The following is a 20,864-nucleotide window of genomic DNA, read 5'->3' as shown; positions in this document are numbered from 1 at the left end:
TTAAAATGAATAAGATACTCAAGACCAAAGTCTTCAAAAGCTTCCTTCTTACTTAGTCAGCATCACTGTGAAACTTGATTATTGTAACTGTGCTCCTGATGCATTTAGAGCTCCCCAGCCACACAACAATCAAGCTACTTAGCCTTGGAAATCAAACATCTGCACCTTTTTTCCATTTTTATTTTTTTCCTTGCTGAAATATGTTTTGATGATAAGGTTAGACGTGAGGAAAATGTGCTTTATCTAGGGCACACAAAATACAAAATGAAACAAATGCATACTCAATGAATTTTCCACTTTTGTAGAAGCATGCTGTGCAAGAAGGAAAAGAGTTTAATTGTTTTCTCCCCTATTGAGCACAGTGGACAAAACAAAGATAACATGCAGTCGTGATTGTTACAACTGTTGGCCTATCTTATATCTCTACACATGTTCCCTGTATTTCACCCAAGGGATTCTTGTTAAAAAATGAATGAAAGCAGTAAACCCTTCATGTGAAAAGAATATTGCAATACAACACCAGATATGCAGTTAACAGATGAGTTACAGACCACCAAAAAGTCTTCTGTAAGCTTTACTTCCCATGGACGAATGCAGCCCTTACAACTCAAGGCCAAAGTTTAATGAAACTTCCCATTGTGATCACTGGCAAACTGTGGTCATTGTCCCTTGACTTTCAGAACTATTTGATATCTGGCAAAACGTGTTGAACAATAAAAGAAACATCAGCTGTCACACACAGTGTTAAATTATTTGCCAACACATGCACCAAGATTACCTCAGATGCTTTTTTATTTTTTAAACATATAGCTATAGCCAAGAACAGCACTTAATTAACCAGGTACATCCTGGAGTCATGAGAGCCAGCAAAGTGAAACCAGTTCCACAATACTGCGATTTCCAATAGGAACAGCAATCTTTTTGCATTCCAGTGGTGTTTGCCTAATAGCTGACATACCTTTTCCCTTTATTAATGCAGGAATATAAATCATGAAGACTAACTGCATCCCTGTGTTCTTGTTGAACTCATTTTAAAATAGCAGTCTTGATCCACTGTACTAATTCATTTCATAACTTTTAAATCTTCAATCATGTATCCACTTAATCGTCTTTTGTTTATAACGGAAAAGTCTCAGCTCTTTTAATCTTTCCTCATAACTCATCCTCTGCAGCCCTGGAATCAGCCTAGTTGCTCTTCTCTGGACTTTTTCCAGAGCTGCTATGTTGTGTTTGTAGCATGGAGACCAAAAATGAAAACAGTACTCTAGATGAGGTTTAACCAGTGTGTTATAAAGCTTGAGCATAACCTCCTTGGACTTGTACTGTAGACATTGTGCTATATAACCTAACATTCTGTTAGCGTTCTTAATGGCTTCTAAACACTGTCTGGAAGTTGATAGTGTTGAGTCCACTACGACTCCTAAATCCTTCTCATAAGGCGTATTTTTGATTTTCAGGCATTCCTATGTGTCATACATTACATTTACTTACAATAAATTTCATCTGCCACAAATTTGCCTAAGCCTGTATTCTGTCCAAGTTCCTCTTTGATGATTTATTGCATTATTGATTATCTGCAAATGTGCCTTTCTTGATATGATTTGCAGACTTAACCAATTTATTACTTATATTCCCATCCAAATGATTTAAATATATAAAAAATAGTAGCAGCCCTAGCACTGACCCCCGTGGAACATCACTCCTAACATCAGCCAATTCTGATGAGGTTCCTCATACCATCACAATCTGCATCCTGTGTCTGAGCCAATTCAGCACCCATCTACAAACATCACCCTAACCTCCCACTTCTTTTAGTTTGATGCCAAACCTCTCATGTGGCACCTTTTGAAATGCATTCTCGAAGTCCAGATAAATAATATCATAAGCTCCACTTTGATCATATCCTTTTGTTGCTTCCTTATGGAATTCCAGCATGTTGGTAAAACATGACTTCCCTCTTCTGAACATATGCTGACTGATCAGTAAATCTCCCGCTTCTGCCATTTATTTGCTCAATCTTTTCCTTAATAATCCATTATTTTAGCTGTGATGTAATTTATTTAAATTTATTTGTAGTTTTCCCTCAGCCTACCTTGATGACTTAAAAGGCCTAGATACTAATTTTCAGTATGTGGCTTTAACTGTACTCTTTGGTGATAATTTATCTGTGCTTTTGTATGTATATAACTGTTTATTTTTATAGATAGTTCCCAAAACGTGAATGATCATAAGTATATCATCTTGGTGAAGTCCCTCTGTTACGTATATTAAACTGTATATGTTCTGTACTGTATCTCAGACACTTAGACATTTTTACTGTATTTAAAACAAGCCTCAGTCCAAAACTTGAAGAGTCAACCTGCCTGTTTTTGGTGAATCACAATATTGAAAGAGGGTAATGGAGTCACGATATCCTTTCCAGTGTTTTGTAATGGAAATCAACATTTGAGTCACTTGAAACCTTTTTTGTAACCCCAGACAGAATATATCCAGCATAATCCACTTGATGATTAAAGGAGGTTCACACTGAAGGAACTTTTGTTAAAATGTACATTTTTGTACTGCATACACTATCACTCATTACACCTGTAAGACCACTTATTATTTCATATACTAGGTGCAGCTTTGCAAGGATTCATCAGCACAACAATGAATACATTATTCAATATTTCATTTAATGCAGTTCTAAAAGCCTTATTCATATTGCCAGGCACATTCAAAAAATGTTATTTTCAGTGACTTATTCTCTTTCTGTTCATTCATTAGCCCTGCTCTGGGCGTTCTTTAGTTATACAAAGAAATGAACTCAGTGCTTAATGGGTGTGGAACACACTGAATTTTAATGCAGCTACAATTTAATTAGTATTATTCATAAAACAGATATTAACATTGTTAAGCTAATAATCTCCATTTTTGAAATAAACATACATATATCAGACCTAAATGAAGAACTAGGCTAAAGTAATTACAATTTTGCTTCTCATTTTGAGTGAAATATAACAATGAGGAAAGTCAAACACATACATCACATACATATATACTTATATAAACATGGCATTCTCAAACCAATCCAATTCAGGGTTGTAGTGGGGTGAAGTCTGCTCCCAGCAACACTTGGTGCAAAGTGGGCAACAGCTCTAGATAGGGACAAATACATAAAACAGAGCTTATCATTCTCAGATCACTGAGATTATTATGAGATTTGTGAAATGTCCATTATAAATTATGTCTAACAGCAAAAGAATCCATAATTCTCTCTCTCTCTCTCTCTCTCTCTCTCTCTCTCTCTCTCTCTCTCTCTATCTATCTATCTAGTATTTATAATTGGCACTGCACATGATTAAAACAAACAAGTATAGCTGCAAGATGAAATATCACAAAATGTAGTTTTTAACATAAATCTGACTGCCAAATTAATACATTTTTAAAATATTTTATTTTTTAAGTAGGAGATGAAGTCTTGCTCTTCAATTCCAATCACACAAACATGACTCTTCACCAATTTCACATAACAAACTTTTCATTAGCTACTTGTTCAGTTATTTCCTTGTGTGTACACTGTTCTGTGAGCCATATTATTTGTCTCCTTTGACTTTCTAAAATGCTGCAAATAAGGTAGGCTAACACAATATTGTTTTCTACAAGGCTAAACTCTCAGTAAATGAACTAGATTTACTGTACGCACCAGGAAAATTGAGGAGGTAAATGAAAAATATAACCTAAAAAATGATATGGCCTTTTAATACTATACACTATGCTGTGTTGTAGTTGGAATCTATCTTTTGACAGAAATGTTTTACCTACAAAATGTCAACATGTCAAATACATGTGACAGCTTTTTCAAATGTTTCCATCTGCACATAGTGCAACCTCAAAATGAAAAGTAAAGGCCATACATACCGATAGACTTAACCTCCAAAATGGCTGAAAATTTGATATTTTAAAAGAAATACCTTTCAAAACTAATTGGGTTCTGAATGTGTTGAGATGTTGCTCTTTATTAATTAACCTTATGCTATGATAAATGGAGACCTATGAAATAAGTGACAACCAAGTGACATTGAGACAAAAAAGGTGATGCTTTTAAATGCACCTTTTTATGTGGAAAAACTGAAGCAGGACAATGAATCTCAATTACTGGGAAGAATTACCATCGCTCCAGGCCCTGGGACCTCAAACCTTTGGGATCTAAAGGTCTTCTATTGGCAGTGGATTATAATGGCATTGCAGTGGTTCTTTTTTAAAGGACACCCAGTGTAAGGAAAGTAATATTTTAAAATGTAACTATGAAGCCTGAGATCATAAAACTGATGACATACTAGACTCTGTGACAGGGGACCTGTCATCAGCAATCGAAATATCAGAGACTTTTTAGATGCATGTGAAACTTTATTACCTTCACATCTTCATATAATTTAGAACCATGTTTAAAAAACTGTCAGTATGTCTAGGATGATATACAAATCTCCAAATAGCTAAAACAGGTAAGACCTTCAATACTCATCATTTTTATAATCTACAATCATCCTAAAAAGATGCTGTGGTTAATACTGCAACATCCCTAAAGGCGTGTATGTGTTCATTCATTTGTGATTCCAACTGAATCCCTGACTGGGTGTGTGACTGAAAGTGGGCTCTATGATGGAGCTAGGTCAGGAGATAGACCCTGGCCCCTAGTGATGCTAAATTCTATTAAACATGTTTAAGAACACTTTGTATTGTTAAATTATGTAATTCTGGATAAGGTAAGTAGGAAATTTCCTTTAGCTCATATATGATGTTAAATTAAGGTTCAAGACAGTCCTAGCAGTATGATTGTAACTTCATACTAATAATGTTTTACTGTAATGTTTGACAATCACAAATTTGTGAGAGCTGAGTGAAAGTCTTACAGATTAAAAAACAAGTACAGTGTGATTAGATCAAGTTAACTGAGAAGCACAATATTAACCAGGAGGAACATACCTACCTTTGGATTTTCAGTTGTGTGCAGCTTAATTTTATGGCATTTTGTCATTAGCTGCACTTCAATGTTTGTTCAAAAATACAATTTAGTTTAACCACTATGAATTTTCAAATGAATTAATTCCAGTTAGTTTGTCAGTTTAATCCTATTCAATATACCTTGGTAACATATTGCTTTACTTTTTCGGGAGAGTTAAAATTTTATAAAATGAAGTATGACTGGTGTGTGATATACAGTAAGCTAATTTAAGTATACTGAACAGTGAAACCCATGTGCTGTATAAGAAGAGAAGTGAATGGTACAGAAATCAAGGACACCCTCCAAGTGCTTAGCACCATTGCCTCACAATGCTAAGGGCCCAGCTTAGTCTCTTTGCACATTTTGCATTTTGCCCCCCGGTGTGAGTAAATGTATTGTGTATAGTTAATCTTTTCTCCCACAACTGGCAACTCTGCACTAATCCAGAAAGAGTTATTGTGAGTGCATTCCGCAAAGAACTGATGTCCCCACAGGATTGGTTCCAGCCTCCAGGAAAATGCTGCAGGGCATAGACTCTGACTTCCCCTAAGTCTGTGTTCACTACTAAGGAACGTTCTGAAAATAAATGGATGGATGGATGGATGGATGGAAGCATACTACCTGGAGATAAACTGCCAGATATTTTGAATGGTGGGGTTTGGCTAATAGAACAGCAACAACAGTGGTCCTGAGGGGCTCAGGTTAAGAACAGCTGCAGCAAATCCAGCCCAGTGTTAGGCTAACATGTCATTTTTTATAAAGACACCTATAGGTAAGTAAAGCAACACAAACATGTAAAGTCTGAAGTCGATGTATGAGCAACTAATTCCCTTCCAATCATTTATAAAGAGTCTCTTTTGCCAATAAATAGATAATGACAACATATTGCACTTTTTGAGTAGATTTTTTTGATCAGGAATCTAAAAGTGGCATTTTTTTCATGTTAATCTGCAATTGACATTTTGTAGATGGGAGTTAGAAACCATAAATTAAAATAAAGTGAGCAATTAGGAAGTCAGGAGTGTGTGTTTTTTTTTTTTTGGATTGAATTATTCTGCTATTTACTTAATATTACTGTTTTCTTATAAAGCTCTTCAGTGGTTCGAGTGAAAATCTCCCTAAAGCATGTTTCAGGTAGAGCAGTGCTTAGAAGAATGCCTAAATATACAGTTTTACACATGGCCATGTATTGTTTAAGTATTCAAATCCAAGTCCATAGCCTTCTTCAGAGTGCTCTAGAAATATTACAAAGACCTTAATAAAAAAGAACACTTTGACAACACGAAAGAGGCGAAATTTATGAAATCCAAAAAGGCGCGGCCACGATGTCTTATTACAATGAAGATGGCATAACTTGAACGTTCGTTTATTATTCCAGACAAAAGGTAAGTCTCTAAAATATCTGATGGTTTCATTATTCTGACGTTTAATAAAATGACACTCGAAGGAAGCACAATAATGCAGAACATTCATTAAAAGCTGCGCTTGAGTGTCGCGCTCCATTTACCGAGAAGCAATTATCGCTTCTCCTCGTGGACGTGTGTACTGAAAAAAATAATCAATCTGAGTGACTAACAAAATAGTACATAAATGCAGTTAGCACTTTTTTTCCTTTTTACCTAAAATTTGTCAGACTGCTTGTACTGCATGCATTTAGGAAATAAATGACTGCAGTATTGCATTTCTCAAATCACCTGCAGGGAGAGCTCTAACGCTGCTTTTAGAGCTCTTGAGAGCATTCCCGCAAATCCATGGCAAGGCACTGGAAACATATTCTCACCTTTTTAAAAAGAGAGACCCATTATGTTTGAACACAGGACCCTGCGATTAAAATGAGTGGTCCAATCAACCGTTCGATGTTCGCTTTAATTGACGATATGCCTATTTAAAAAATAATAAACAGTGCAGTTCGGTTGCCTTGTGTATATTTCAATACAAAACAGCCTGAACGACCCCTAGAAAAGCTTTTCTCCTATGTAAAAGAAAAGACGCCTGCCGACAAACTCGAAAAATGAACATAGGTTTGCCTTATGTATCATCAGGCACGGGTCTCGCATAAATGAGATAACGTACGGTCTTCAGTTTGCGCGGTTCCGTATAAACAGAATGCACTAATCTGTTAAACACTCATTCTGTCACACATGCGGACTGGCTACAGTTGTGCAAAACTGACCGAGCAGCTCTGACGCTTCATCACAACATCAAGGACCCCCGCATAACTGCTGTCCGTGGCGCGGTGTGCGAGGAGTCTGCGCGTCGATTATCTTCCAAAGGCTTGCATTTTGGATTAATTGTCAATTCTAAGCCGGCCTGGTATTGGTGGATATGTGCGGGAAAATGAATGAATAGTTCAGTCTATCAGAACTGCACAATTATCAGTGAATGCGTCACATCTTTACATATATTATAGGATCGCCAGCCATTCCACAATCATCGGAACTCACTTATTCCAAGTCAAATGGAGGATTTCGGGTCAAGAGCCAGTCCTTGCGGTTATGAACGTTTGATTCAGTTTATATAAAGTTCATCAACACAACATGGGCATCATTGGGATGAACAAGGAAAACCAAAACGTTATAATAAAACACACACATAGAACATTAATCTGATGAGATTCCACCCCATTCTTCTGGAATTATGAAGAAGCAGCACTAGGCACTGTTCAATGGAGCAACCATCTATCTCGTGAACTCACGAACCCAGTTCAGAGTATCCCAGTGAGGCAATGGGCACTAACCCAGTTCCATAAAATAAATACCCTATACCACAAATGAATATCAAGAGCAGAATTCCCAGTACTGTATATAGAAGTTGTTTGTAGTAGTTTGATAAAAGGGTGTTTATTGTAGTTGCCTTGCGTTCTAATTCTACACACCGTTGTATCCTGTGTGAAGTGTGAGCTTTTCTCTTTCTGTCACGTTTGGTTAATAAGCGATTCCAAATTGCCCGAGACTTAAACCGTGTGCGTACTGTACGTGGGCACTGCTGCCAGAGCTGTCGGCCGGCATAAAAACGCAATCACGTGACCATCAAAAACCTTGAGCACATTGTGAATTGGGGTGGCGCAGTGCTGGCTGCCTCGCAATAAGGAGTCCGGGGTTCACGTCCCTGCGTGGAACATGCATGTTCTTCACGTTTTGACTTGGGTTCCCATCATGTGTTCCCTTTTCCTCCTGCAGTCCAAAGACATAGGAGTTGGGTGAATCTGCATGGCTAAATTGGCCCTAGTTTGTGCTTGGATATGTGTGTCTGTTCACAATGTGATTGATTGAAGCCGTATTCAGGTGTTGTTCCTGCCTTGTGCCAAATGCTTGCTGGGTGGGCTCCAGCTACCCTGTGGCATGCAGATTTAGAAAATGGGTGGATGGATTGAGAATATTACGTGTTTGCATTTACTGGAATGCTGCAGTGGATTGGCACCCTGCCCGCGATTGGTTCCTGCCTTGTGCCCTGTGTTGGCTGGGATTGGCTCCAGCAGACCCCGTGACCCTGTGTTCGGATTCAGCGGGTTGGAAAATGGATGGATGGATGGATGGATTTACTGGAATGCGGGTCTTCAGTGTAATTGCTAATTGTGTTAATCAGTGCACATTTCACTGTTAAACAAAGTGAGATAATATTTGCGTTAGCTGGTCAATATTGCAGTCCAAGAGGAACAGTAATACTAATGTGAGGACTCCTGTTCAGTCCAATATACTCGTATACAGGCTACTACACACAGGCATATAATGGCACATCTATATGACTATACACTCTTAAAAATAAAGATGCCAAGGTAGTTATTCAGTGGAGGCATTGTTGGCTCCCAATAGAACTACCCACATGGAGGTTCTTTATTTATTTAGATCCATAACAGACTCCATAGATAACAATGACTACATATTGACAAATGTTTGAAATACCAATTGGTTCCTGGTTTTAAAAGGACCCTTGCAGCATACAGTAACCACAGCTGAGTTCTAGTTTTCTTGATCTTTTAGAATCCAGCTAAGTAGCCCACTATATATCACATATTTTCAGCTTGGCCATATATTATGATACTTTTTAAAGCCCAAAGAACCAATTTCATATGCAAAGAATCTTTCCCAGGATGAAATGGTTATCAAGCAATCGTTCTATGAGGAACACAGCCCAGTAAAATGCCATTAAGAAACCGTTATTTTTAAGATTGACAGTGTCATGAGCGGTGAGTACTGGTGTCATAACGGCATGTTCTCAGAGGATGTTTTCTTTTTCAATTCCCAAAAATGTAATATTGCTTGAACTTCTTTTTTCTATTTTATTATAGTTGTACTCTAAAACAAAGTTAGGGGTGTGTGTAATATAAAAAACGATAGACATCAGCTGATCATTATACTTAATTCACTCTTAAATTACAACTTCGTGTATACAGAAACACCAAATCAGGTGTACGCACACATTCAGACCATCCCGTGAAGTACAGTACTTGTCCCTCTTTATCATCAGAATTTAAAGCGATTTAGAGGGCTTGGGGCAAGTTTAACAATCAGGATTAATAAAAGTGAGCACTGTTGCGGTTTAGTTGCCTACCGGAAAGTGATTAATGGTAGCCCCCATTCTGAAGGATCGTCAGTAGTTCTGTTGAAGTTTTATTAAAATAGAACAAAACCCTTGTTAAGGTCTTTTCATAAGGGTTCCTGATAAATATTTGTAGGCCCTATTTTTAAGTGTTGCCACTCTTTCTTACTGCCCATTCAATCTTTCAGAAATGCTGGGCCTGCACACGGGATACGTCAGTTCTAGGGGTTCTTATTCCCCGCTAATCATTCACTTCCCAAACCGTTGTAAACCAAAACGTAGCCTCACTTGCTACAACTTGCATTACATACGGGAAGCATAAGCCTAACACTGGATCCGTCCTGAAGCACCAGTCAGCCTAACCTGCATCTCTTTGGGATGTTCGTATAAGGTGCATATTCCACCATATAGTGACTGGGATAAGAAATGGAAAGAAACGCATGACAGAACTTAAAACAGTATAACATTGTAGTTTTAATATATTTTAAAATACTCTTTCGCCAATATTGTAATATTACGCCATAAATGAATAGTAATTGTAATAATCATAGTATTTGTAATCACAGCGAATATTATGATTATACTACTAGTAGAACTGCAACTTCATTACATTTTTATCTCATAAAATGTAAATGTGATTGTAAATTATTATGATCTCCAATAAATAACCTGATAAAAATACGTTTACTATGATTACATTTTTTAATTAGCAGTGCTCAAGGTACAACATATGCCTCTCATTGAAGGAAGCGCTGCTCTCTGATTGCTGGCAATGAAATTTTACAATTAGCCCAATCAGCTTCGCGTTTCTAGATGTCACTGTAGGCTCAGTGGATGGCTCGGTAAAACAAGGCAGACGCGCTTTGGTCTGGCAAAGCATCAATTCAGATCACAACATACTTGGTGGGAGCGGTGTGAACCTGCAAACTTTAAAGCACCTTCCCAACACCTTGAGGCGCAGCCAATGCGCTAGCACTCGGAAGTTGCCTCCGACGCTGTAATATTGGAATCCTTTCGTAGCGGGTCTATCCACGGAGAGGCAGAGCCGAGAAGAGGGAGGGTTAGACGATTGAAGAGCCGAGGTTGAGAGTGCTAAAAGCAGCGTAGTTGTTGAAGGAGGACTCGCTGATCGGAGCGTAGATGGAGATCGTCTTTTAATATCGTGCTGGATAAGGCTTTGCTTTCTGTAGCGTTGCCTCCTGTCGAAGACATCAGTAGAGGAAGCGTACTTACTGCCTACACACTGGGATTTTTTTCCGCTTTCCGTCGCTACTGCTTAAAAGCAACAGCGCAGCGTTTCCATTTTTTTAAACATCTTATTTACGGTCTTAGGAATATGTGTGAATGTGGATTCCTGGCTACAGACCATCTGCAGTGTCAATGCGGCTGTAAGTAGGATAAGCAGCGACCACAGGTAAGAGAGAAATGTTTTAACAGCAGCCGAGTGTGTGCTGTCTAGTGGTGGGCTAATTGTCGTTACATCAGTCGGGCTACCTGGAATGGTATCTGCGCTTTACTTTTTCTTGTCACATTACTTACTAAACGCCGTGATTATCCGCGAAGCTGGATTTTATTTTATTTTTTTAATTCTCCATATCACATGCAATTGCATCGTTTCAAAAATGCGATGCCATACTGTCGGTACTAGGGGTGGATAATGTTAGACACCAGAGATGAGACACGTGTAATGAGGTATACTTTATTCTAACTTGAAGCTTTAAGTTTCCCCGCCTCCCTCAGATACAAACAACATCGCATATACTGTCCGTATTTATGACAACACAGAGCAGATACATAATCTGTAAATTGAAATGGACTGTGATGGCCTGTGCCTCAAGCGTGGAGTAAGCGTGTAACGTGCAGTAAGTTGCACAGAGCCTTTCTTAAAAAGAAGTGCTTAACATGAAAAATGTTATGTTCAGGCTCGCATAACAGGTATCATGACAGAAAAAAACATTACTGTGGTTCTGTGGAAAATAATGATCATAGAGTATACTGTAACAGCAGCCTAGATCTTCCTTTGTGGTTCCACCTTTTGCAGGTATACACTATGTATTTAACTATTCTTCCAATGATGCACATGTACAGTGAGAGCTAATAGTATAGCGAGTGTGCATTTAACCGCATATGGACACCGCGATTTCCCTGAGCAACCTGTTATTAAGGCGGCAGAGTTGACAAGCGCAGTGCGCGAAGTTAGCGGATTACGTGTGCACAGCGGCAACCCCGTCTGCTCATGTGCGTGGATTGGATTCGAGGTTGTAGCGAATGCACGGTTTTGTGGGCATGCGGTTTATATTGCCTCTAAATGCACGCAGGCAGACACATACACACACACACACATATATATATGTATATATATATGTATCTATAAATGTGTCCGATTGCGGACAGCAATGGCCTATATCTCGCTGCTGCTCAGGTCACCTAGAAGTATCAGCATCTTACGCTATGGACTCAAAAAAGGTAGCAGGACGAGCAAGCTTAACAGGCACACACCGAAACGGACGTGCCATCTTCCGAACTGTTCTGCGCATCCTTGGCATGTGCGCCCTGCCTGCTGAGGGTGTAACGCACATTAACCGCATTGTATAACAACACACACAGAGAGAGAAAGAGAGATGAGTAGCGAGGGTCGGGAGCTATGGATTGCTGCAATTATTCTTGCGGGCAGGCAAGGTAGAACCCCACTCAATCTGATACTTCGTAGCTTGTCCTTTGAAATGAAACATTGGGTTAAAGTGAGAAATTCTATCATTGGTTATGTTCAGGCAACCGACCGTGGCGTCTACACTGCGGCTGCTACGATTGCCGCCTGTTTCTTGCATAGGAATTAAGGAGAAGTCAGAAGGGTGCACAGCATAAGAGATCGAATTGGTGCCATACAACGTGCCAGTTGAATTATCTATATGTCTGTCTGTCTGTCTGTCTGTCTTTTAATACCTGTTCCGTATTTAGTATTTCTCAGCTGCGTGTTGATTTTATAAGTTAATATGTAATATCTTAATTTGTCTTGTTTGTATGCCTAGTCCTTATCCAGCGATTAATAGTTTTATTTTTACCGGTCATACCCATAATTATAAAAGGCGCTATATCAAACAAAGATAGTATCTCTCGCTGAATTTTAATTTTCTGTACTGGAATGTTGCTACCTAAGCGCATCTTGTCATCAGCCCTGGATATTTTTGCATTACTTAAATACTTTAAATTAGTCATCTAAGCCATTTTTTCAAGCCGCCGTTTTCGGTACGGATAGACCCTAACTCATAAACAAATATTGAGTAGTTCACATCTTCAGTGTAATCTCATTCAGTTTATTAGAAGTGACGGGATTTTAACGTATGCCTTTTAGCGGGCCAACCGCAGGCTGTACTGGATGTCAGTTACCAGTTGCCCCAGTGCTTAGAATAACTACAGCATCTTAAGACCGGGGTAAATTTGAGGGTTGTAATTCTGTAGAATATCCCCCCGCTGCCTGCGGAATCTTTTAAAAGCCAAAAACAGACATCTTGGGACGGGACCGTCGGAGAGAACTCTTCAAGATGACCTGCAAGGCATCATCCACCGGAGCGAGGAAGCAGCTTAACTGACACACTGCATCGTTTTAGGTCTCAAACACTTTTACTGAACGTGTGAGAAATGCCTCGGGATTTCTGTCAAAGTAAGACAAAGATCTGGAAACTAAATATTAGCTTCGACAATACAAGAAAGAGAGGAATCTGCGCAACGTCAAGGCCACCTGTTGCTTGCTGTGTCAGGCAGCTTAAAATCCTAGCTATTTAAACTGTTATATTTTGGACGCAAAGAAAACAAGAAGCCTCGTATATATTTTTTTTTTGAATGATTTTAATTATTTGCTGCCCACTGAGTGAATATATAAACCGCAAAACCGATTTTGCACAATCTTCCCTCTCTGACACCATAGGCAGGGGATAGAACATTCCCTTGAGATTTGAGAGACAGCAGGCAGAATCCAAACACAGATGTACGCATGCCACTGAAGCCTTTTTCAACAGATGTCTGTAGTTCTTTCCTCTTTTTTTTAATGCAAACTCTGTGTGTATTTTTCCTTTTTTTTTCTTCGGTCTTTACTTGCATTCTATCATATAGTAGAATAAATCATCCTTGAAGACTATGTCTATTTCAATAATTTGCAGGTAGTGATGTGACAACCTGATACTGCACATTTTTGTTACATTCCTGATCAGGGGCAGTGGGTATATATTTTATAAGAAAGTGCTGATCTTTTTTGCTGTCAGCAGTAGCTGATGACATCCGTGTGATACCTGACAGTCTGTATTAGTCACAGCAGCTACCTGACAATGGATTTGAGTCATCAGCCTAGTTTGTGAGCCTCGTTGCTTTCTTCTGCAATGTTCCTTAACATTATTGCATTTGTAAGGCAGTGGGATTTGTGCAGCTGATCTCTTCTTCAGTGACAGAGTTCAAGAAGATAAATAACACTGTTGAAGGTCTAAAGATTTTGGAATAGCTTCCAGTTAGCTGGAAAAATATAGAAGGAAAAGGTTATTAAAAGTAAGGCAGATCTAACAAGAAGATGGGATTAAAATATCACATTGAGCAGCGTGACATTAAAAAAGATTCAAGACAATGAATTTGTGGTAGAATGAATGCTTCATTCTGTAATCTAAACAAGAGAATTCAGGCATTTTTTTTATGAAGCTACCCTAAGCTTGATTTATAAAGTGGGCTGCTAATTCTTTGTTTTTCATTTAGTTAAGAAACGTGAACATGACTTTTTCAAACCCAGTTAATGTAACTCAGGGTTGCAGGAGGCCAGAGCCTCTCCAGACAGCACTGGGCATAAGGCAGGGAAGAGCAGAGGACAATGAAGCAATCCTTTTCATGCATACACACACAGGAACCAACCTGGAATCAGAATAGCCAAACCTACACGAATTTAGGGATGCAGCAGGAAAACTGACACAGACCTGGGGAGAACACATAGACTCTTCATGGACAACATCCTGGAGCAGGAATCGAACCTAGGTCACTGCATCCATTAAGCAGAAGTGCTACCCACCCTAAATGTGACGTTACTGTTCCTTTATTATGCTTTTTATCTTTACAAAACACATTTAGAATGCTTCACATTCTCCACCCAAAATGCTGGTGTACTGTTTCTAACAGTCTTAAAAAATTATCTATCTATCTATCTATCTATCTATCTATCTATCTATCTATCTATCTATCTATCTATCTATCTATCTATCTATCTATCTATCTATCTATCTATCTATCTATCTATCTATCTATCTATCTATCTATCTATCTATCTATTATCCAACCCGCTATATCCTAACTACAGGGTCACCGGGGTCTGCTGGAGCCAATCCCAGCCAACACAGGGCACAATCCAGGAAACAAACCACTGGCAGGGCGATAGCCCACCGCAGTATCTATCTATCTGTCACAAGAAATCTCATAAAGTAGGTATCATATCCAAAACAGTATTATCATTAACTTTCTCATGGATCATATTTTGGCTTTTGTGCTTTTGTGTAAAAAAGGCGGTCATGGAAGCCAATAATAGATGATAAAGAAGAACTCTTTTTTGAAGCTGCCTTAATATGGAATAACTAAGAAACAAAAGTATGATTAAATGAGTAGTCTTGAGTCACAATGTAGACTTGTTTTGTTTCAAAAATAAACTTCTGTAAAAATAAACCTTTGCCTCCACAAACTAAAGAATCCCCCCTCTCCCTCCCAACACAGTATTTTTTCCGTAATAAACAGGCAATTTCATCTGTTACACTAGTTGATGTGTTACTAGTTGGAGGTTACCGGAGTAAGAGGTGGCCAATTTTACTCTTGTGCTTTTTCCAGTGGGTAAAGTGAGAGCATGTCTTTGGATAAAAATGTTATCTTCAGAAGCATTACGGGTTGATTTAAAAGTAGCCTCAGTTGTACGTAGGAGATCACAGATTGGGCTCTTTTCACACTTCTGCATGTTTTCTTCCTGAAGGCATCATCGATGGGTAGACTTTCTTCTGGTTAATGTAAACAATGGCCGAATTACAAAAGAAGAGCTTCTGTAGTATTCCTCTGTGTTCAAATTCTAAACATAACCATCTTTGCCCGAATTTCAACAGCCTTGCCACTTTAGTCTTTACTATAGTAAAGTTAATCGATACAAACAATCAAAAGAGATAAAAATGAATACAGCTTTGTACACTTATGTTTGCAGCCAGCACTTTAGATCTGATGTGTACATGGGGTTAACACACTGCCCTGGGTTTGATGGTGTGCTTTCTTAACTGGGAGAACATTCATATTGTACTGAGATGGGAATCGGCTGTTGGAAGGGCAAATGCTCATCTCGGAGTTAATATGTGAGAGTCCGTGTTGACAGGAAACAGCGCAGCGGGTTTCTTCCCAAGGGAACCTGGCTACACAAGGGCACCAGCTCCTGGACAGTATACACAACCTAATGTAACTGCATTGTTATTAAATAATATTTTCTGACTAACAGCATGAACCATAAATTTAAATGCTTTATGTTTCTGTGTTTTGTGTCAGGACGTTTAACAATTCATACACAACAAACTTTGTAAACCATGGGATGATAAAAGGTCACTAGGCAAATGCAAATCAAACATGGTTATTTTATAAGATTTCAACTTAAAATTACATTATTTATTCTTCATTAAAGTATACTGACATCTGTCAATATGTAGCAAGCTAACGTTAAATATAGTCAAAATTAGCATACTGGCATAAGAAAGTCAGCAGACTTACTTTAGTAATTGTAAAAGTATTCCTCCATTTTGCTTTTGTTATGTAGTGCTTTTCAATAGTACTTACACTGCAAGAAACAATTATTGAAAGAGAAAGTAGAAAATGGGAATACGCGTCATCCATTGCAGGCCAACTAACAGGTTTACCCCTCAATGTATCACTTCTGGATTTGATGGGTGATGCCTTGTCCATTCATATTCTTCTAGTCAGTGCCTGTGAGCAAAGTCCTTTTCCTATATAATACAGCAAAGGTTATTTTTTTGAAAATAGTACTGTAAATTAAATCCCGTCTTTTATTGCTTGTATAAAGATATAAATAAAAATGAACCAGTACTATTGAATGCTTTTAAAAGTTTGCATATGGCCTGCTGTTCCTCTTGTTTTCAGTTAAACTTTGTTCAAGTATTGCATAAACAGGCAGTATTCCACAAAATATAAAAACAGCCAACAGTGATAAGGATTTGCAAGGACTTTAGAGAAATCCATTTGTCGTAAAAAAAAAAAATCAACATTGGCTGATGAGCACATTTACAAAGGGAATTTTGTTTGCATGCCTCGTCCTTGTGCCCTCTTCTGCAGAGGTTAAATGATTTGCTCAAGGGTATATCTTGAGCGAGTGACCTGTGATTAGAGCGGGGAAACACTTACCACACACCCTTCTTATGCAGTTCATTCTCAGGCACTAAAAGCACAATTGTAATGCCGTTTTTGCTGGTGGCCTATCTTTTTTGGAGCTGATAAATTGGAAAATAATAAGTCCTCTATTCTAGTCCAATAATGACAGTTTAGACTGGAGGATAATGCCTCACATTTCTATTAAATCTCATTCTTAACCTCGGGCTATGATTTGAGATGGTTGCTTGACCTGCGTATATTAGTCATGTTCTTTTTTATTCTTAAATTGTTCCTCCGCTCACATTCTATCATTCCCATCATCTTCTCTAGTTTCCCCGGCACAGTTTGGCATTGTCTGCAAACACACTGCACCATTAGCCCTTCACAGTTGGCCTTTGATTTGAATGCATCTCTGTTTTACTACTTGGGACTCTTGCAAAGAAAGTGTTTTGTAATTGCGTGGAATTCTTTAAACTGTAAAATTTAATTTTTCTCTTTTCATCTAATCCTTTTGCTTTTTTTTGATGATCCAGCCTGTTGCCTTGAATGGAGTCTCACTACTTTTAGAGTGTGTGCATTCCTGATAGTGCATGTTTAATTTTAAGCACAATGTTGTTTTGTATTATGTACTTTGCAATGGTGCTCATTATGAAAGGTGCAATCAAATCAATTTAAATGCACAGGATTATAGACTCAGTTTAACCACATTATTACGTTGCCGTTAATCTAAATCTACTTTTGATTCTTAACATACAAAGCACCATCCGCTGGCATTGTTACAGTTTTCTGTTCACTGTGTGGCACGATGGTATGGTCTTTAGCATTTCAGCATCACCGAGTCCGATGTTTACAGTGTCTAAATGTTCTTTTCATGTCGTGGTGAGTTATTCACTGGGGCTCTTGTTGGGTTCACTGGTGGTTCTATTTTTCCCCAATATGAATACTGGCTGTGTAAATGTGCCAAACTTGCACCATATCCTCTTGAGCCTGATGTGGATTGGATAAGCTTGAAAATGGATGGATTTAACTTATTCTTATTTATAATATGACTAAATAATGTTTTGGCTTGATTGTTCCAGTGTTTTGTATTTGTTTGCATGAAAGTTTCATGCTTTTTTTTTCCATATTTGCAAAACATTCCTTAAGGCATTTTGGCTTCTGCCTACAGTTCAGTCAAGAAATCACGTTGACTGTTTTCTGTATACGGCCCAGGCATGCATGTGACTTTTGTTAGGACAGTAGCTACTCTTCTCTCCACTATTATTAGTTTAAGTGCTCTATTGCAGTTTAAACTGATTATAAATAATAGTTTACTCTGGATTGTTTATAGAGATGTGCTCCGTTTCAGGTCTCGGTGGAAGTGTGTTTTCATTCAACCAATCAGTCAATCGACAATTCAGTCAATATCCTATTTACCAACTTTTATCAGCAAGCTGTCTTAAAAACTTATCTGCATAACAATTTGAAATTGCAATATAGTATCAAAGTGGAAAACTCACAATTACAATTAGAATTAAAAATTGAAACCTGAATGCAGTTTGGGTGTCATTACAAATAGCTTAGCATGAATGTGATCCTGCCAACCAGAACATGAAAATCAGGAATATACGCTTTACCTTTAAGAGGGCAATTCTCTTTGGTCACATGAAATTCACATAGACCCAGAGACAGATTTGTAAAGCAGGGAAATCATAAAACTACATAAACACTTACCAAGCAAGACTTTCAATGCATGAAAAGAGTGACATCAGAGCTTCTGAGTTGTTTCACAGCGAATAGGTGAATTCTTGGGTGCCCATATTGACAGCTTTAGCTATGAATACATTTTTCTGGAACATTGTTTGACAGAAAGCCACTGAACCTTCAATGTCTGGTGTGATCACTGGTAAAGGTGTGACTGCAAGCCAGAGCGTGATCTGTGAACACTTTGTGCAAGAAGTTCACCAAAGACAGCACTGAAGTTCAGGTCCAGCAGAAGAATTGAAAAGTGCAATGCCAGGAGACTGCAAAGAATTACTGGGGTGACATTAGTAAAAATGTAAAATATACAAGAGCTTACTTTGAAGGTGTGCAAAGTAAAAATGTTTATTATAAGGGTACTTTGTATACTTTTCAAAGGCTCATTCTGTACCTGATACAAATGTGTAATTAGATTAGATAAAATTTATTAATTCAGATGCAAACAGTAGCAGAAACATGAAAACACAAAGATACAGGACCAATAATATAGTCAATCAATCAATCAATTAAATAAATAAATATATATTGTGCAGATATTTCAACATGAACTTAAAGGTACATTGGGAGGAAGCATTGAAGCACTGAATTGCCTTCTGGAGGGGATTTTTATTGAGGGCATCCAATTTTTCCATCATCCTTTTCTCCACAACAAGTGTCCAGTGTATTCCCTGTGATGGAGCGGGCTTTCCTGAAAAGTTTGTTCAGGAGTTATGCTTCTTTTGAGCTCCGGTTGCTTCCCCAGGAGACTGCAACGCGGAACAACACACTGGCTACTATGGACTGGTAGAGAATTTCCAGCAGCTTGCTGCACATCTCAAAAGACCTGAGCCTCCTTAGGAAGTACAGTCTGTTCTGGCCCTTCTTGTACAGCACTACTAGGTTGTCAGACCAGTCCAGTTTGTTGTTTGTGAACCCTCATATACTTGTAGCTCTGCACCAATGCTACGTCCTCCCCCTGGATGGCGACTGGTCTCAGAGACTCCTTGGCATACTGGAGGTCCACCCCCAGCTCTTTTGTCTTGTTGCTGCTGTTGAAATGCAGGTGCTTCCCCCTTCACCCTCCTCAGCCTTCCTGTACTCTAACTTATCTTCATTATTAATGCAGCCTGTGATGGACGAGTCATCCGTTGGTGGCAAGCACTGGTATTGTACTAGAAGTCCATTTTGTAAAGGGTAAACAGGAAAGGAGACGGGACAGTTCCCTGAGGTGCTCCATTATTACACATCCCCATTTCTGACACACAGCACCTCAGCCTCACAAACTGCTCTCTGTTTCTTAGGTAGTCAGTATTACACATGATAAAATGTGTGTTCAGACAAAAAAGTAGTGTGGTTGTTAGAAGAATACCATCTGTTATACCTTCTCATCATGGTGTGGTTAGTGGACTCATGCCTTACTGGAGGAGCGTGTCAGAAAAAGGATTTCATTTAATTGCAGGTGTAGTTTGAATCACTTGGTCTGTCTAGACATAGTCAGGAGGAATAATGATTCCTCAGTGGTTAAACATCAGATTGTATTCTGGGGCATGCAGATACTGTTTTCTTCTTCTCTCACAGGCATGATGAAACATATTTGTAACAAAAGTCAGAGTTTACTGGTGAATCAGTCAAATACATGTAGATTCCTGTTACCAAATGAAAGTTGCACAAATGGGCTTTCAACATAAAACACTATCACAGAGTGAATGATTGAAAGAAATAAGTTAATAACAGTCTGCAGTAAGGTAATGAGTAGGTCCATCATTTCAAAATACAAAGACGCTGATGTAATTCATGAACTAGTAAGACTGAAGTGTGGGAGAATGAAACACAAAACAATCCCCCCTTCCAGTTTTTAACTTAATAAGAGAATCTTTCAGAAGTCTTTAATACTGTATATTGTATTTCAGATTTTTAACTTTGATTTACATTATCTCCAGATGAAATCAAATTCATTTCTATTGTTCAATTCACCTGCGCTAGGTAATCTGATCTTTAGGTCTCAAGCCCGTCATCTAACTAATATTGGCTGAAAAGCATTTTTGTACAGATATTAGTGTTGCTGTCCCAAATTTATTTATTCTATTTTAGAAAACAGAGTTAGAGTAATTGATCATTGACATGTTGTTGACCAATATTTCTGAGCTGCTCCTGCAACAGATTTTACTCTTTCAAATACTCTCTGAGTTGCCAGTTTATTAGGTACACCTCCTACCTTTGCACAAATTCTTCAATCCAACACAACATA

General features: G+C 38.3%; 1 protein-coding gene across 2 annotated transcripts in view; it reads left to right on the top strand.

Annotated features, from left to right (window-relative positions):
• The first annotated feature begins 10,367 nt into the window (after nucleotides 1-10,367).
• The window catches only part of plxna4 (plexin A4), a 1,034,568-nt gene continuing 1,024,071 nt past the window's right edge, over nucleotides 10,368-20,864 (top strand). Inside the window, exon 1 of one of the 2 annotated variants that reach the window (XM_051928179.1) lies at nucleotides 10,368-10,937. The gene's annotated coding sequence lies outside the window, so the exon portion shown is untranslated. The remainder of the gene's footprint in view (nucleotides 10,938-20,864) is intronic. The other variant, XM_028814360.2, reaches the window with a different exon arrangement.

The sequence above is a fragment of the Erpetoichthys calabaricus genome, chromosome 1 (assembly GCF_900747795.2).
Source record: "Erpetoichthys calabaricus chromosome 1, fErpCal1.3, whole genome shotgun sequence".
NCBI classification, from domain to species: domain Eukaryota; kingdom Metazoa; phylum Chordata; class Cladistia; order Polypteriformes; family Polypteridae; genus Erpetoichthys; species Erpetoichthys calabaricus.
The sequence above is the reverse complement of the archived record's forward strand: the minus strand, read 5'-3'. Positions and strand labels throughout refer to the sequence as shown.